This window comes from Zea mays, chromosome 1 (genome assembly GCF_902167145.1).
Source record: "Zea mays cultivar B73 chromosome 1, Zm-B73-REFERENCE-NAM-5.0, whole genome shotgun sequence".
Lineage (NCBI taxonomy): Eukaryota > Viridiplantae > Streptophyta > Magnoliopsida > Poales > Poaceae > Zea > Zea mays.
This window is the reverse complement of record NC_050096.1, coordinates 291,708,111-291,723,168: the sequence shown is the minus strand read 5'-3', so window position 1 is coordinate 291,723,168 and position 15,058 is coordinate 291,708,111.

Here is a 15,058-nt window from a genome sequence, read left to right as displayed (position 1 = left end):
CCACCCAGTTGGCAGGCCAGGCGGTAGTCCGCGAGCCACAGTTCCGGTCTCATTTCCCCTGAGTACTTTGTGATAGTAGTCGGGGGTCAGAACCGGGTCGGGAACGGCGCCCGTCGGATGGCCCGGCTGAAGGCCTGCGGACCGGGTGGTTCGGGCGAGGGACTCCGATCCTCCCCGCTGTCGTAGCGTCCCCCACGCCTGGGGTGGTAACCTCGGCGCACCCTCTCGTCGAGGTGGGTCCGACAGTCGCGATGATGGTGCTCGTTGCCGAGGTGGCCCGGGGCCGCAGGCGCGGTGTTGCGCGTGCGCCCGGTGTAGACCGAGGCATCCCGCATGAATCGGGAAGTCGCGGCATGAGGTCCCGAGGGGTATCCCTGCCTTCGGGAGGCAGAGCTCTTGGCCCGTCGGACCGCAGCGCCTTCCAGGAGATTCTTGAGCTCTCCCTGGATTCGCCGACCCTCGGTGGTTGATGGCTCCGGCATCGCGCGGAGAAGCATCGCTGCTGCAGCCAGGTTCTGACCGACCCCACTGGATGCGGGTGGCGGCCTGACCCTGACGTCGTTGGCGACGCGGTGCTGGAAACCCTGGTGCAGGTGACGTATTTCTCCGGCCGGGGGTTGGCCCGCCCATACCTGCCCGACGTCCCGACGGATCGGCTCAAGCGCTCCTGCTCCCTCGTCGAGCCTGGACTGCGCCCCGCGGACTTGCTCGAGCTGTGGGTCGTGACCCCCCGCCGGAACGGGGACCACAGCTAGCTCCCGCGGGATGTCAGCGCGAGGCACCGGCCTAGGGAGATCACCGTCCTTCGGCATGCCAAGATGGTTGCCTTCGGAGGGATCCCCTAGCTCGACGTGGAAACATTCGCGGCTTGGGCCGCAGCCCTCGTCGTCGAGGCTGTGGCTACCGTCGGAACAGTCGGAGAGGCAGTAGTCACATGCGGTCATGAAGTCCCGCATGGCACTGGGGTTGCCAAATCCAGAGAAATCCTAACAGATGTTGGGGTCGTCATCTTCCTCGGACCCAGAGGGCCCGTAGGTCGAGACGTCCGTCAACCGGTCCCAAGGCGACCGCATGCGAAACCCCAGAGGGTTTGATCTCGCCTCTACGAGAGCGCCCGCCAAAGCAAGGTCGCTAGGCGGGTTGAGGCTGAGTCCAAATGACGCAGGATGGGAATCGGTCGGTACCTTTTGGTCGACGAGCAGCGACATAGTCACGTCGGGGACTGATTTCACCGCCGTCTTAGGTACGAGGGCGACGTCCTGCAAGCTCTCCGCGAGCGTACTGGCGTCATCCACTTGCTCGGGATTGGCGTGTCGCGGGGAGATGGCGCTCGCCTTCGTCTCAAACGCGAGGTCGACGCCCGACGCGCCCCCTGTTGGAGCGCTGGGGACGTCGACTCACTCGACAGCCGACGAGGCGCGGCCTCCCGCTTGGCCTTGGTTGCCCCGCCTCCTCCTCCGTTGGCGGGGGATAGGACGGGGCGAGCTCGAATGTTGTTCTTCCACCACGCGGGGAAGACGTCGTCGATCCCGCCGCCGGCGGGCGGGCTGTCGGCCGCCATTGTCGTTGTCGTGCGGCGGTGGAAGGAGTATCATGTCGTAGCTGCCGTCGAAGGACACGAACTCAAGACTCCCGAAACGGAGCACCGTCCCGGGCCGGATAGGTTGTTGGAGACTGCCCATCTGGAGCTTGACGGGAAGTTGTTCGTCAACACGCAGCAGGCCCCTACCTGGCGCGCCAACTGTCGGCGTTTCGAGACCGGGGGGTCCCTAAGCCGACGAGTGAATGTCGCTGCGTGCCCCAGCCCAGATGGGTCGAGCGCGTGGGCGAGCGCGAAGGGGGGAAGTGAGGTGGCCGGAGATGGGCGTGAGAGAGGTGGAAATCCCGCGGCCTTCGTGTTCGTCCCGCGCCCAGGTCGGGTGCGCTTGCAGTAGGGGGTTACAAGCGTCCACGCGGGTGAGGGAAGCGAGCGGCCCCAAGAGAGCGCCTGTCCCGTCCTCGTCCCCGCGCGGCCAACCCTCTCTAAGAGGCCCCTGGTCCTTCCTTTTATAGGCGTAAGGAGAGGATCCAGGTGTACAATGGGGGTGTAGCAGAGTGCTACGTGTCTAGCGGGGGAGAGCTAGCGCCCTGTGTACATGCCGATGTGGCAGCCGGAGAGATCTTGGCACCCTGCTGGTGTGATGTCGTGGCCGTCGGAGGAGCGACGGAGCCTGGCGGAGGGACAGCTGTCGGAGCGGTTGAGTCCGTGCTGACGTCCTCCTGCTTCCGTAAGAGAGCTGAGAGCCGCCGTCGTCACAGAGCTTGCGGGGCGCCATCATTGCCTATCTGGCGGAGCTAGCCAGATGGGACACCGGTCTTGTTCTCTGCGGCCCGAGTCAGCTCGGGGTAGGGTGATGATGGCGCTTCCTGTTGACGTGGCTGGCTTGCGCCCTAGGTTGGGCGACGTGGAGGCTCCTCCGAAGCTGAGGTTGAGTCTGTCTTCCGTGGCCGAGGCCGAGTCCGAGCCCCTGGGTCGGGCGAGGCGGAGGTCGTTCGGCAGAGGCCAGGGCAGAGTCCGAGCCCTGGGGTCGGGCGGAGCGGAGTTCGTCGTCTTCCGGGACTTAGCCCGAGTCCGAGCCCTGGGTCGGGCGGAGCGAAGTTCGCCGTCTTCCGGGACTTAGCCCGAGTCCGAGCCCTGGGTCGGGCGGAGCGGAGTTCGCCGTCTTCCTGGTCTTAGCCCGAGTCCGAGCCCTGGGTCGGGCGGAGCGGAGTTCGCCGTCTTCCGGGACTTAGCCCGAGTCCGAGCCCTGGGTCGGGCGGAGCGGAGTTCGCCGTCTTCCGGGACTTAGCCCGAGTCCGAGCCCTGGGTCGGGCGGAGCGGAGTTCGCCGTCTTCCGGGACTTAGCCCGAGTCCGAGCCCTGGGTCGGGCGGAGCGGAGTTTTCTATGGTGCCTCTGGCAGGGCCTGACTGCCTGTCAGTCTCACTCTGTCAAGTGGCACTGCAGCCGGGGTGGCGCAGGCGGCACTGTCCTTTTGTCAAGCCAGTCAGTGGAGCGGCGAAGTGACGGCGGTCACTTCGGCTCTGCCGGGGGGCGTGCGTCAGGATAAAGGTGTCAGGCCACCTTTGCGTTAAATGCTCCTGCGATTCGGTCGGTCGGTGCGGTGATTTAGTCAGGGTTGCTTCTTAACGAAGGCAGGGCCTCAGGCGAGCCGGAGATGTGTCCGCCGTTGAAGGGGGGCCTCGGGCGAGACGGAAATCCTCCGGGGTCGGTTGCCCTTGTCCGAGGCTAGGCTCGGGCGAGGCGTGATCGAGTCGCTCGAATGGACTGATCCCTGACTTAATCGCACCCATCAGGCCTTTGCAGCTTTATGCTGATGGGGGTTACCAGCTGAGAATTAGGAGTCTTGAGGGTACCCCTAATTATGGTCCCCGATAATATCAGCAAAGGATGCTACCATCAAAGAACTCCGAGCTTCCAAGAAATCCATTGTCCAGGAGTTAGAAACTGCTCGACTGGCTGCTAAGGTTGCCGAAGAGACTTCTGTTACTCTCAGAGCCCAGCGCGACAGAGCCATGGACAAGGCTATTCGGGCGGGACAAATCTTGATGAGGAGACCCGACGTGGTTGTTCTTGAAGACATAAGGGCTGACGTGAATGCTGCCCCTGATTCCTCGAGTCGCCCTTCTTCACCGGTCGCTCCTGAGAAAGATATTGCGAAATAGAGAAACATTTTGCGTGCTTTGAGCGCGCGGTTAGCATGATCGAATATTTGTTAGAGGGCATCAGTTCAGCATTCGAATGATATAATTACTCTCTTATTGTTTCAGAATTCATCAGTTCGTAAATTTGCAGTAGTGAGATGACGCGCGATAATTATGAAATTTGTTTGTGGGATATAGAAGTCATCCCTGTATGAGTAATCATAATACGTCTGTTCGCCTTAAGTCGCTGCTGACTTAAGTCGATTGTTTTTGTTAATAGGGCATAGTGGTCACCCTGAATTGCATAGACATGAGCATGTTGCACCGGCTTAAGTTGCCACTGACTTTAGCCGATTGCTCCATTAGTAGAGCATAGTGGTCACCCCGAGTTAAGTAAGCGTGAGCATGTTGCACCACCTTAAGTCGTTGCCGACTTAAGTCGATTGCTCCGTTAGTAGGGCATAGTGGTCACCCCGAGTTAAGTAAGCGTGAGCATGTTGCACCGCCTTAAGTCATTGCCGACTTAAGTCGATTGCTCCGTTAGTAGGGCATAGTGGTCACCCCGAGTTAAGTAAGCGTGAGCATGTTGCACCGCCTTAAGTCGTTGCCGACTTAAGTCGATTGCTCCGTTAGTAGGGCATAGTGGTCACCCCGAGTTAAGTAAGCGTGAGCATGTTGCACCGCCTTAAGTCGTTGCCGACTTAAGTCGATTGCTCCGTTAGTAGGGCATAGTGGTCACCCCGAGTTAAGTAAGCATGAGCATGTTGCACCGCCTTAAGTCGTTGCCGACTTAAGTCGATTGCTCCGTTAGTGGGGCATAGAGGCCACCCCGAGTTAAGTAAGAATGCAAGTCAATCGTAAACAATCTGAGTATCTTTGAAACCTCTTTTTTATTGATGACATATTCCCACTTTACAGAGTACATCGTCGTCCCGGCAGTTTTTGAGATACAGCTAGGGATAAAACTTTCTGAGGTGCTCTATGTTCCAGGAGTTCCCGACTTCTGTGCCATCCATCTGAGTGAGACGATACGATCCGGGCCGAGTGACTTCTGCTACCATGAAGGGTCCTTCCCATAAGGGCGATAACTTGTGCCGTCCCTCCCCCGTTAGAATTCGGCGGAGGACGAGATCTCCTATTGAGAAGGATCGTTGTCGCACAGCCTTGTCGTGATAGCGCCTTAGAGTCTGCTGGTACCGTGCTGATTGGATTACCGCATTTAGCCGTTCTTCTTCAAGTACATCAACGTCCTCCAGCCTGGTGGCCTCAGCTTCTGTTATGTTTTCGAAGATCAACCTTGGCGCCCCAAACTTGAGATCGGCGGGTAGCACTGCCTCCGACCCATAGACCATGAAGAAAGGAGTGTTTCCATGCAGGGCTCGGCTAGGTTGGGTTCTTAGGCTCTAAACGACATAAGGCAATTCCCTTATCCACTTTTCTGCGAATTTTTCATTCTTATCGAAGACCTTTTTCCTGAGTGCTTCCAATATCATCCCGTTGGCTCGCTCAACCTGCCCGTTGGCTCTTGGCTGTGCTACAGATGCATACTTGATCTGAATGCTCTTTTGCTCGCAGAAGTCGAAGAATTCTGAACTTGTGAAGTTGGATCCTAAGTCAGTTATGATGCTGATTGGTATCCCGAATCTGAATATTATGTCATGTATGAATTCCACGACCTTAGCAGAGGTTAAAGAAGCAATGGGCTTGAACTCTATCCATTTAGTGAATTTGTCGATCGCTACCAATACATGAGTGTATCCCCCCTGAGCTTTCTTGAAAGGTCCGATCATATCCAGTCCCCAGCATGCGAAAGGCCAAGTTACTGGTATGGTCTGCAGTTGCTGTGCTGGCAGGTGTTGTTGCTTTGACAAGTATTGGCAAGCTTCGCACCTCTGAACTAACTCGGCTGCATCGTTCTTTGTTGTTGGCCAATAGAATCCTGACCTGAAGACCTTCCCGACTAGTGTTCTGGAGGCTGCATGTATTCCACATTGCCCAGCATGGACCTCCTCTAGAAGTAGCTTCCCAGTGGACGGGATTATGCACTTCATGAGGACGCCTGATGCACCCCTTCTATACAATGTCTCCCCAATGAGTGTGTAGTGAGTCGACTGTCTGGCAATGCGCTCGGCCGAGTTCTTGTCATCTGGTTCTTCTTCATTCTTTATATACTTGATGATTGGCCTTCTCCAGTCATCAGAGTCTGACTCGGGTTGATCTATAATGTTGCACTCTTTTGTTTGATCCATTGAGATACTCGGCTGCAGTATTTCTTGCACAAAGACTCCGGGTGGGACCTGAGCTCGACTGGATCCTAGCTTGGACAGTACATCGGCTGCCGTGTTCCGATCTCTTTCTACATGATGAAATTCCAGACCCTCAAATTTATCTTCCAGCTTTCGGACGACAGCGCAGTATTTTCCCATTGAATCGCTTGAACAATCCCACTCCTTGTTTATCTGGCTGATGACCACCAGAGAGTCTCCGTATACCATCAATCTCTTGACGCCCAATGAGATGGCGATGTTCAATCCATGGATCAGAGCTTCATACTCGGCTGCATAGTTGGAGGCCGGAAATAGCAGCTGGAGGGCATATTTGAGGTGCTCGCCTCCAGGTGCGGTGAAGAGAATTCCTGCTCCTGCTCCCTGCAACTTCAGCGAGCCATCAAAATACATTCGCCACACTTCTGCAGTCTCTGGGTTATCTGGTACTTGCTGTTCAGTCCACTCTGATACGAAATCAACCAGTGCTTGAGTTTTGATGGCAGTGCGAGGTCGGAACTCGATGTCATGAGATCCCAATTCACAAGCCCATTTGGCTATCCGGCCAATGGCCTCCTTGTTGTGAAGAATATCCCCTATTGGAAAACTGGTGACTACTATGACTTTGTGGTCATCAAAGTAGTGACGTAGCTTGCGGGCAGTTAGAAGTACTGCGTATAATAGCTTCTGAACTTGAGGATACTTTTTCTTTGAGGGGCCTAGAACTTCACTGATGAAGTAAACAGGATGTTGCACTGGGTAGGCATGTCCTTCTTCTACTCGCTCGACTACCAACGTGGTGCTTACCACGTGACTCGTGCAAGAGATATACAGTAGCAGATCTTCAACTGGTTGAGCTGGCGTAGCTCGTCGGGGTGGCTTCAGTACTGGTGGTGTTGTCAAGAATTTCTTCAGCGCATCTAGGGCTTCCTGCGCTTCTGAAGTCCACTGAAACTTATCCACCTTCTTGAGTAGCTTGTAAAACGGCAAACCTTTTTCCCCCAGCCTGGATATAAATCTGCTCAGAGCTGCCATACATGCAGTAAGTCGCTGAACCTTCTTTTGTGATCGAGGTGCTTCCATCTTCATGATAGCTTCAATCTTATCCGGATTAGCCTCAATTCCTCGGTGGCTGACGATAAACCCGAGTAACTTTCCCGCCGGTACCCCGAAAACACATTTTTCAGGATTAAGCTTCCATCTATACCGTCTCAGACTGTTGAAAACCAGCTGTAAGTCTTCGATGAAGTTTTTCGAATTCTCTGTTTTGATTACCACATCATCTACGTAGGCCTCCACACGCTTGCCCCAGTGATCGGCTAAGCACGTTTGGATGGCTCTCTGATAAGTCGCTCCAGCGTTTTTGAGTCCGAACGGCATGGAGGTATAACAGAAAGCACCAAACGGAGTGATGAACGTCGTTTTTTCCTCGTCTTCCTTCGCCAAACTAATCTGGTGGTATCCGGAATAGCAATCCAAGAAAGACAGCACAGAACATCCAGCGGTGGAGTCCACCACCTGATCTATCCTCGGGAGCCCGAAGGGATCCTTCGGACATTGTTTGTTGAGATCAGTATAGTCGACGCACATGCGCCAATCCACTTTATTCTTTTTGAGTACAAGAACAGGGTTGGCTAACCATTCGGGGTGTAACACTTCTCTAATAAATCCAGCCGCGACCAAGCGAGCTAACTCGGCGCGAATGGCCTCTCTCTTGTCGGGCGTGAAACGACGTAGCTTTTGCCGAATCGGTCTTGCCTGGGGATAGACCTTCAGTTTGTGCTCTGCCAGTTCTCTTGGGACTCCCGGCATATCCGCAGGTTGCCATGCGAATACATCTCGGTTATCTTGCAGAAACTGGACGAGCGTGTTTTCCTATTTGTCGTCCAAGCTGGAGCTGATGATGGCAGTCTTGCGTTCATCAGCGAACCCCAGGTTGATCCTCTTGGTTTCTTCGGTCGGCCGCATAGAGGTCGCGGCCTGAGCTTCGTTTGCCGGTACTGCAAGGTCCTCCTCAGGCTTAGAATTCGCCAGTGTTGAAGGAACCGCCGACGGCTTGGTGGTGAGGGCTGCTTGGATGGCCACTCGGAAACATTCTGCGGCGCCTTGGAAGTCGGCGCGCACAGTTATGATTCCTTGCGGTCCTGGCATCTTCAGTATCATGTACGTGTAATGGGGGATGGCCATGAATTTGGCCAGTCCCGGCCTCCCGATGATGGCGTTGTACCCGCAGTCGAAGTTCGCCACTTCGAACCTCAGGAACTCGGTTCTGTAGTTCTCCGGAGTTCCGAAGGTGACTGGCATGTAGATGTGGCCCAGCGGGTATTCCCCTTCCGTCGGCACGATGCCGAACAAAGGAGTGTCCGACTCGTGGAGCTCTTTGAGGTGAACCCCCAAGCCTTGGAGTGTCCGGGGGAAGGTGACGTTGATGCTGCTCCCCCCGTCCACTAGCACCTTCTTTACCCGGCTCTCTCGGATCACCGGATCGACGAGGAGCGGGTATTTGCCTGGATGGTCGAAGTTGAGCCATTGATCCTCCCGAGTGAAAGTGATCGGGTGCTCCGACCGCCGGTATGGGGCGGGAGGACCGGTGGTCGCCACCAGTATCTGGCGGTCGTTGAGCTTTTGTTGTCTTTTGTTCTCCTGCGACCCATGTCCGCCGAAGATGACGTTGACCTCCCTGTCAACGCGCGGGAAGGCTCCTCCTCCTCTCTCCTCCTACTGATGGGGTTGCCGTGGTTCATCTGGTCCTCCTCTCGGTGGAGGAGGAGGTAGAGGTTGGAAGGGTCGACCGTGCCCGATGGAGTGCTTGAAGTCCCGGCAGTTACGAAGAGTGTGGCGCATGTCCTTGTGGTACGGGCACTGGGCGTCGAGGATGTCGTCCAGCGTGCGCTCGCCTCCACGAGGTCCTCCTCGGGCGCGAGAGGCAGGTGGTCCGGTGGCGTGTACTTCTTCGTGAGGCCTCTTCTCCCATCGTTTGTCGGGTTGCTGGTTCGTGTCGCGTCGTGGTGCTGCCGGTGCGGGATTTGCTCCTCCAATGAGGTCCTGGGCCCGCTCGTTGGCGGTGATGTAGAGGTCGGCTTCCCGGAACAGCTCCTCGGAAGTAGTCGGCGCCTTCTGTAGTATGGCTCGGACGAAAGCCGAGTCATTGGATCCTCTGTAGAAGTCCTCGATCACGGCCGCCTCCGTGACCTCGGGGATACGATTTCTCATGGTCTGGAACCTTTTGAGGTACGACCGAAGAGTTTCGTCCCCCGGCGCTTGATGGATTTGAGGTCCCATGGTTGCGCCGGTTTGTCGGAGAGGGACTGGAAGTTGGCGGTGAAGCGTCGACTGAAGTCGCCTCAGTCGTCGATGCAGTGTCGGGGTAGATGTCGCAGCCATTGCAGCGCGTCTTGCCCAAGGACAATGGGTAAATACGCGGTCATCACGTCTTCGGACGCCCCGGCAGCTCGGGCAGCGGTGGTGTAGACGGCTAGCCAACCCCCTGGATCTTGCTTAGGTTCATATTTGTCGACATTGGATACCTTGAAGTTGGGAGGCCATTGGATGGCCCTAAGGCGCGGAGTAAGAGCAGACACTCCGCACGTGTCCTCCTGTCGTCGGGGATGATGTCTGTCCCGGGGAGGGGAGTAGTGGTTGTGGTTCCTCGACCGCCCCCGGGTGGTACCGCCAGTTGAGGCCGTTGCCGACTCAGTTCTGGTGGCCTGGCTCTGAGCTGGGATGCCATGATCCCTGTCGTACTCCTCCCGGCGGCGGATCTCGTTCTCATGCCGCCGTTCGCGCGAAGCATTGATGGAGCTTCGCGCGTCTCGGCGACTGTTGATGGCGTGTCGTAGATCGTTCGGCGGGTGAGCAAGCGGTAGAAGATGGTTGGCCGCCTGGGTGAACAGTCGTCGGTAGCCCTCAGCGTCGGGAGTCCGAGGGAGTCCATCAGCTATCCGAGCTAGTACTCCTCCGACTTTGCTCGGTGTGTTCATGACTCGGGCAAAGTCGGAGTTCAGGTTGCGCCCGAAGAATGGATTCTCCCGACGTTGCCTTGCATCACGTCGTCGGGAGTTCCTTCGTTCTCTGGAGACGCGTTCTTCCGGAGTTTCTCCTATCTCCGAGACCTCGTCTCGCGAGACAGGTTGCTCCAGATCCCGTTCTCCGGCCGCGTGATGTCGTCGAACGTTCCTGCGACGGTTCCTCCGTCGGCGGGATTCTCGTTGAGGCGGTTCTTCTCCGGGTGCGGTCGGCTCGTCGTCGGAGACGGTAGGCGACTTCACTCTCCCGATGAAGAGGACGTCGGGGTAGAATGGTGCTGCTGTCGTGGCGACCTTCTTTCCGTTCTCCTTTGAGGGCGGAGGAACGGAAAGAACGACTTGCTTCTCCTTGGTCTCCTTCTTCCTCGCGATCTGTGTCCATTCTTTTGTCGGGGAAGTAGACAGTGGAGTTCTCCGGGTCACCGGGCCCTCAGCCCCCGACTTTCCGGAGGCGATCTTTTTCCGGAGAGCTGGAGGTTGCGCTTCTCCGGCATTTTCGGAGTTTGTTGGAGGAGACTTCTTTTCCGGCGGATCCGCAATGCGGTGTAGAGTTCCCTCTTCATCCGCCACGGACGAGATTGTTCCGAAGCAGAATATGGATCCGGGACGCAAGGTGATCTTGCTGTAGAAGGTGACGGCCATTGAGCTAGCTTGGATCGTCGACACACCCCCTACCTGGCGCGCCAGCTGTCGGTGTTTTGGGTCCGACCGCACACCCGGGGTTGCCCCTCAAGGTGTTTTTAGGAGTAGGACGGTGTCGACAACTGTAGCAAAATGGTTCGTGCCGATTGCACGAGGGACAGTGGACAAGGTTTACAGGTTCGGGCCGCTTAGAGATGCGTAACACCCTACGTCCTGGTGAGTATGCTTGGTGAACGAGGTTACAAGAGAGCTCTCTGAATTGAGAATGCAGAGAGTTGATGTGGTGGCTAAGTAATAGGGCCGATCGTTCTGAAGGGGTGCCCCCTAGGCCTTATATACTCGACCGTGGGGCAATACATGCATGTGGATATGATAACAACGAGTAGCTAAAAGATAGTGAACTGCTTGAGTTTATCTCCATGTAATTCTGCCGACTTATCCTCGCATGGCTCCGTTGCATGGGGGCTCCAGCGCGGGAAAGTCGGATCTCTGTTGCGGTCACTCGCTCGACGTTGTGGGCCGTCCGGGTTTGCACCAATCCGGCCTCATGTCGCTCTGCTTTGCTGGTTGTCTCTCCCCAGGCCCACGAAAGAATGACCTTACGATTTATTGGGCCCTTGGGCCTTTCGTGAGGTCTTTTACTCTTTTAGTGGACCCGGGGGATATCTATCCTCCACACCAGCGACAACTAAAAAGAAACAGAGGGAGTAGCTTATATAGTGTGTTTGGTTTGAGGAATGAAGTGATCTATCTTCTTCTCACTCCTCACTTTTTTATTTGGTTTGTGGAACCTCATTCCTCATAAGCTAATAATTAGTATATACATGTGGAGTGGGTTGATTCCACCAAAATTGATGGAATGAACTTATGATGCATCACCTCATGAAGCATAGAGTGACTCCACAAACCAAACACATCAATAAGAAATGAGGTGGTGATGGATCAACTCATTCTATTGAACAAACCAAATAAAAATATGAGGAGTGAGAAGAAGATGGATCACTTCATTCTTCAAACCAAACACACCCTTAATTCCCATTGAGATTTACTATAACTCATATCGACCGGGAAATAGCAGACGTGAATTAACTTTGATGCGGATTTCCCTGTTGTGCATATCCACGCATGGTGAGGAGGAAAAATAAACAACATCTAGGTGCTTGTTTTCTCTCCATCATTCAATTTTTTAGTCGTCAAATGATGTTGTGTGTGTTTATCACCATGTGATTGTGATTGGGTGTGTAGTCTAGTCTAGTAGTATTTTTGAATGATAACAAGGCGCTCTAGAGGGAGTATTAATACTGGTTGATGGCTCGAACAGATACAAATGTCCCTTTTTATTACTGGTTGAAGCCATCAACAGGTACTAATCTCTCGAGCACATATTAATACGGTTTGTGGCTTCAATTGATAATAAAAAGTCCATGTTAGTATCGATTGGTAACAACAACCAATACTAAGCTTGGTACTAAAGAGTAGACTATGGTACCGGTTGGTCACCAATCATTATTACTAAATATTCTTACAAGAGTTAAAATACAATACATTAGATTCAATCCTAGTATTTAGTATTAAAGATCATTGGAAATATCATTTAAAGTACTTACGGTTTTGTGCCTGAAAGAACATTGTAATATTAAACATCATTGGAAATATCATTGTAATATTAAAGATCAATTTTGTGCCCTAAAAGATCATTTAAAATACTAAGTGTATGTGGCAGTCAAATGATGCCTCAAAAATTAAAATACTACACAATTTAAAATAGCGCCACAAAAATTAAAATACTACATCATTTAAAGTGTTTAGGTCACTAAAAATAAATTGAGCTCCAACAGTTAAGCCCTAAATCATGTATTTTAAGTAATAAATTACGTTATTGAGAAAAAATGTTGATGAAGATGTTGAAAACAATGATAGGACACTAATTTAGGGAGTAGTATATTTGGATCATTTCATACTATGCTCTATATTTTATTTTAATAAAATTATAAAATAAAATTGTTGGTGCCTTTTTTGGGCGCCAATCACTGCGTGAGAACCGGCGGCGGTGCTCTCTGCACAGGCGCGGACGGTCCGCGATCTAGAGCAGGGCTTAGGGTTTTCTGCCTGACGGCCGGACGGTCCGCGCATTCGCAGGGGCGGCGAAAGTCGCTGGCGGCGCCTGGATCTCGCTCTCGGGAGGGACCCCGTCGGGGAGGAGAGATCCTAGGTGTTGTCTAGGCTCGGCAAGCCGATCTAGACTCCTCTAATCGACTTAGAGTCGAAGAGAAGCGAAGAATTTGGGGATTGGAAGGCTAAACTAGAACTAGACTAGAACTACTCCTAAATGTACAATAAATGCGAGATAAACTGATTATTGATTCGATTGATAATTACAAATCAGCCGTATTCCTCTGTATTTATAGAGGAGGGGGCTGGACCCGTTACAAACAAACTCACCGAGCTAATTCCGTGAATCTAGCCAACAACCATAGCAAGAAACTCGAAACCCTAATCGGTTCTGCGCGCGCGCGGACCGTCCGGATCGCGGACCGTCCGACCTCAATTTGGTGTTCAACAAAAATGTTATTGGAGCTATTTTTATAAGTTTAGCTCTATTTTTTAGATAAGACACTGATTTAAGGCGCTGTTGAATATGCTCTTTGCCTTCGTTGCTAAGATAATGAACCTACAGAACTTAATGCACTCGCTATGGCTACTCGTTGGTCATTTCGACCTTATTTTATAGATCGGAAGATAAGAGCAATATAATGGCTGAATAAATATTCAAACAGGCTATTGACAGATTGACTTAGAGCTACTAGGAGATGCACTTTAGCAATGAGCAATCAAACTAGACTTTGCCCAGCCAAAAAAAGTTGCACACATTAGGGACATAAAACTGATGTACAATTAGAGACGGTATCATCAAAAGATACCCACATGGGGGCTTGAATAGATATGTAACGTGTTCAACTAAAATTTAGAACACTAGGCAAATTTAATTACTACAACATGAAAGCTCATATTTCTACTTTCTGAGCACTATGTCAAGGTTTGCAACTTGGGGTGATAAAAAAAATTCTAGGAATGTAAATAACTCAAATGCAAGATGCATGAAATGAAATTCAGTTCAAGATAGCAGTGACTTGGTAGAACCAAACATTCAAATTTAAGGTGAATTTAATCATGAGATCCTCGACTCAGTTTTACTTTTTTGAGGTGATGCGTGTGTATAGTTTTGTAGACACTTCTTCATCAGCGATCCAAAAAAAAAACAGTTAACAAAAGGATGAATAATTCTTGCAAGACGAACTTGCACAAACGAACAATAAATCCTGGTATAGTTCTTAACTTGATACGGACGATCACAGTTTCTTGATTCATTCTATCTAATGGTACTATTGTTTTAGTGGTGTATATCAGGCTATACGTACGGTGAATAATTAGTCAATCCTGAGATCCGTCGACTCAGTTTTTTTAGGTGATGCGTGTGTATAGGTTTGTAGACATCTTCATCTGCGATTGCAAAAAAAAAAAACAGATAGAAAGAGATGAATAATTCTTGGAGGACAAACATGCATAAACGCACAATAAACCCTAGCCTGGGAATAGCAACCAGGGAAGAGCAAGTGAGCAACGAGAGTCAACTCTGCAGACTGCCCCTGCCTCCTGGTATGGGGAATAAAAAAATCACTCCTCCAGTGGTACCCATGTCATTTATGTATACGGTACACACCGTATCATAGCATTCACGCCTGCTGCCCTTCTCGCCTGTAATAGTTTGTGTTTGCTTTCCTCTCTTTTTTTCCCTATACATGGATAAAAAGTTTTCTATCTCTCCTTCACTTAGATGTGTATATACTTCTTCTATCTTCAAACTCTGAGATAGTCTAAGCGTTCTAGCATGTGATAACAATTTGTGAGAGCGCAAGAGACAAAAAAAAAACAGAAATAACACAAACACTCCTTTTGGAAACGGGAGGCATCGGGAATTTGTGTAGCAGAATGCTCCTCTAGAAGTGCGGAGGCCGACATTAGGTTGGGTGCATCTCACCCTTATGATCCCACGGTTGAGTCGCAATGCAATAGATTGACGGTGAGTACGGCATCCTTTCCAAAAATCACTGCCCTCGAAGGTCATTCATAATAATGTTGACGACAAGATCTGAGAGTCAATTGAGACAGTGCCTCTCTTCACGATGTTGGCTACACCATTAGTGCCAACAAGATTGGCGGTCTTTGATAGGTAAAGGAAGTCGAACGCTATTGTTTGATGGTGAGTCGAGTATTTTTAAGACACGCAAAAGATCCATAAGGACATTTCCCATGATAGTGGATTTCATCATTATTGAGATTGTCTATTTGTATAAGGTTAGCAGCGACATTGGTGCCAACAAAATTGACGATCTTTGTTAGCAAAGGAACCATAGCACTGGTTGTTTGATGGTGAGTCGAGCCTC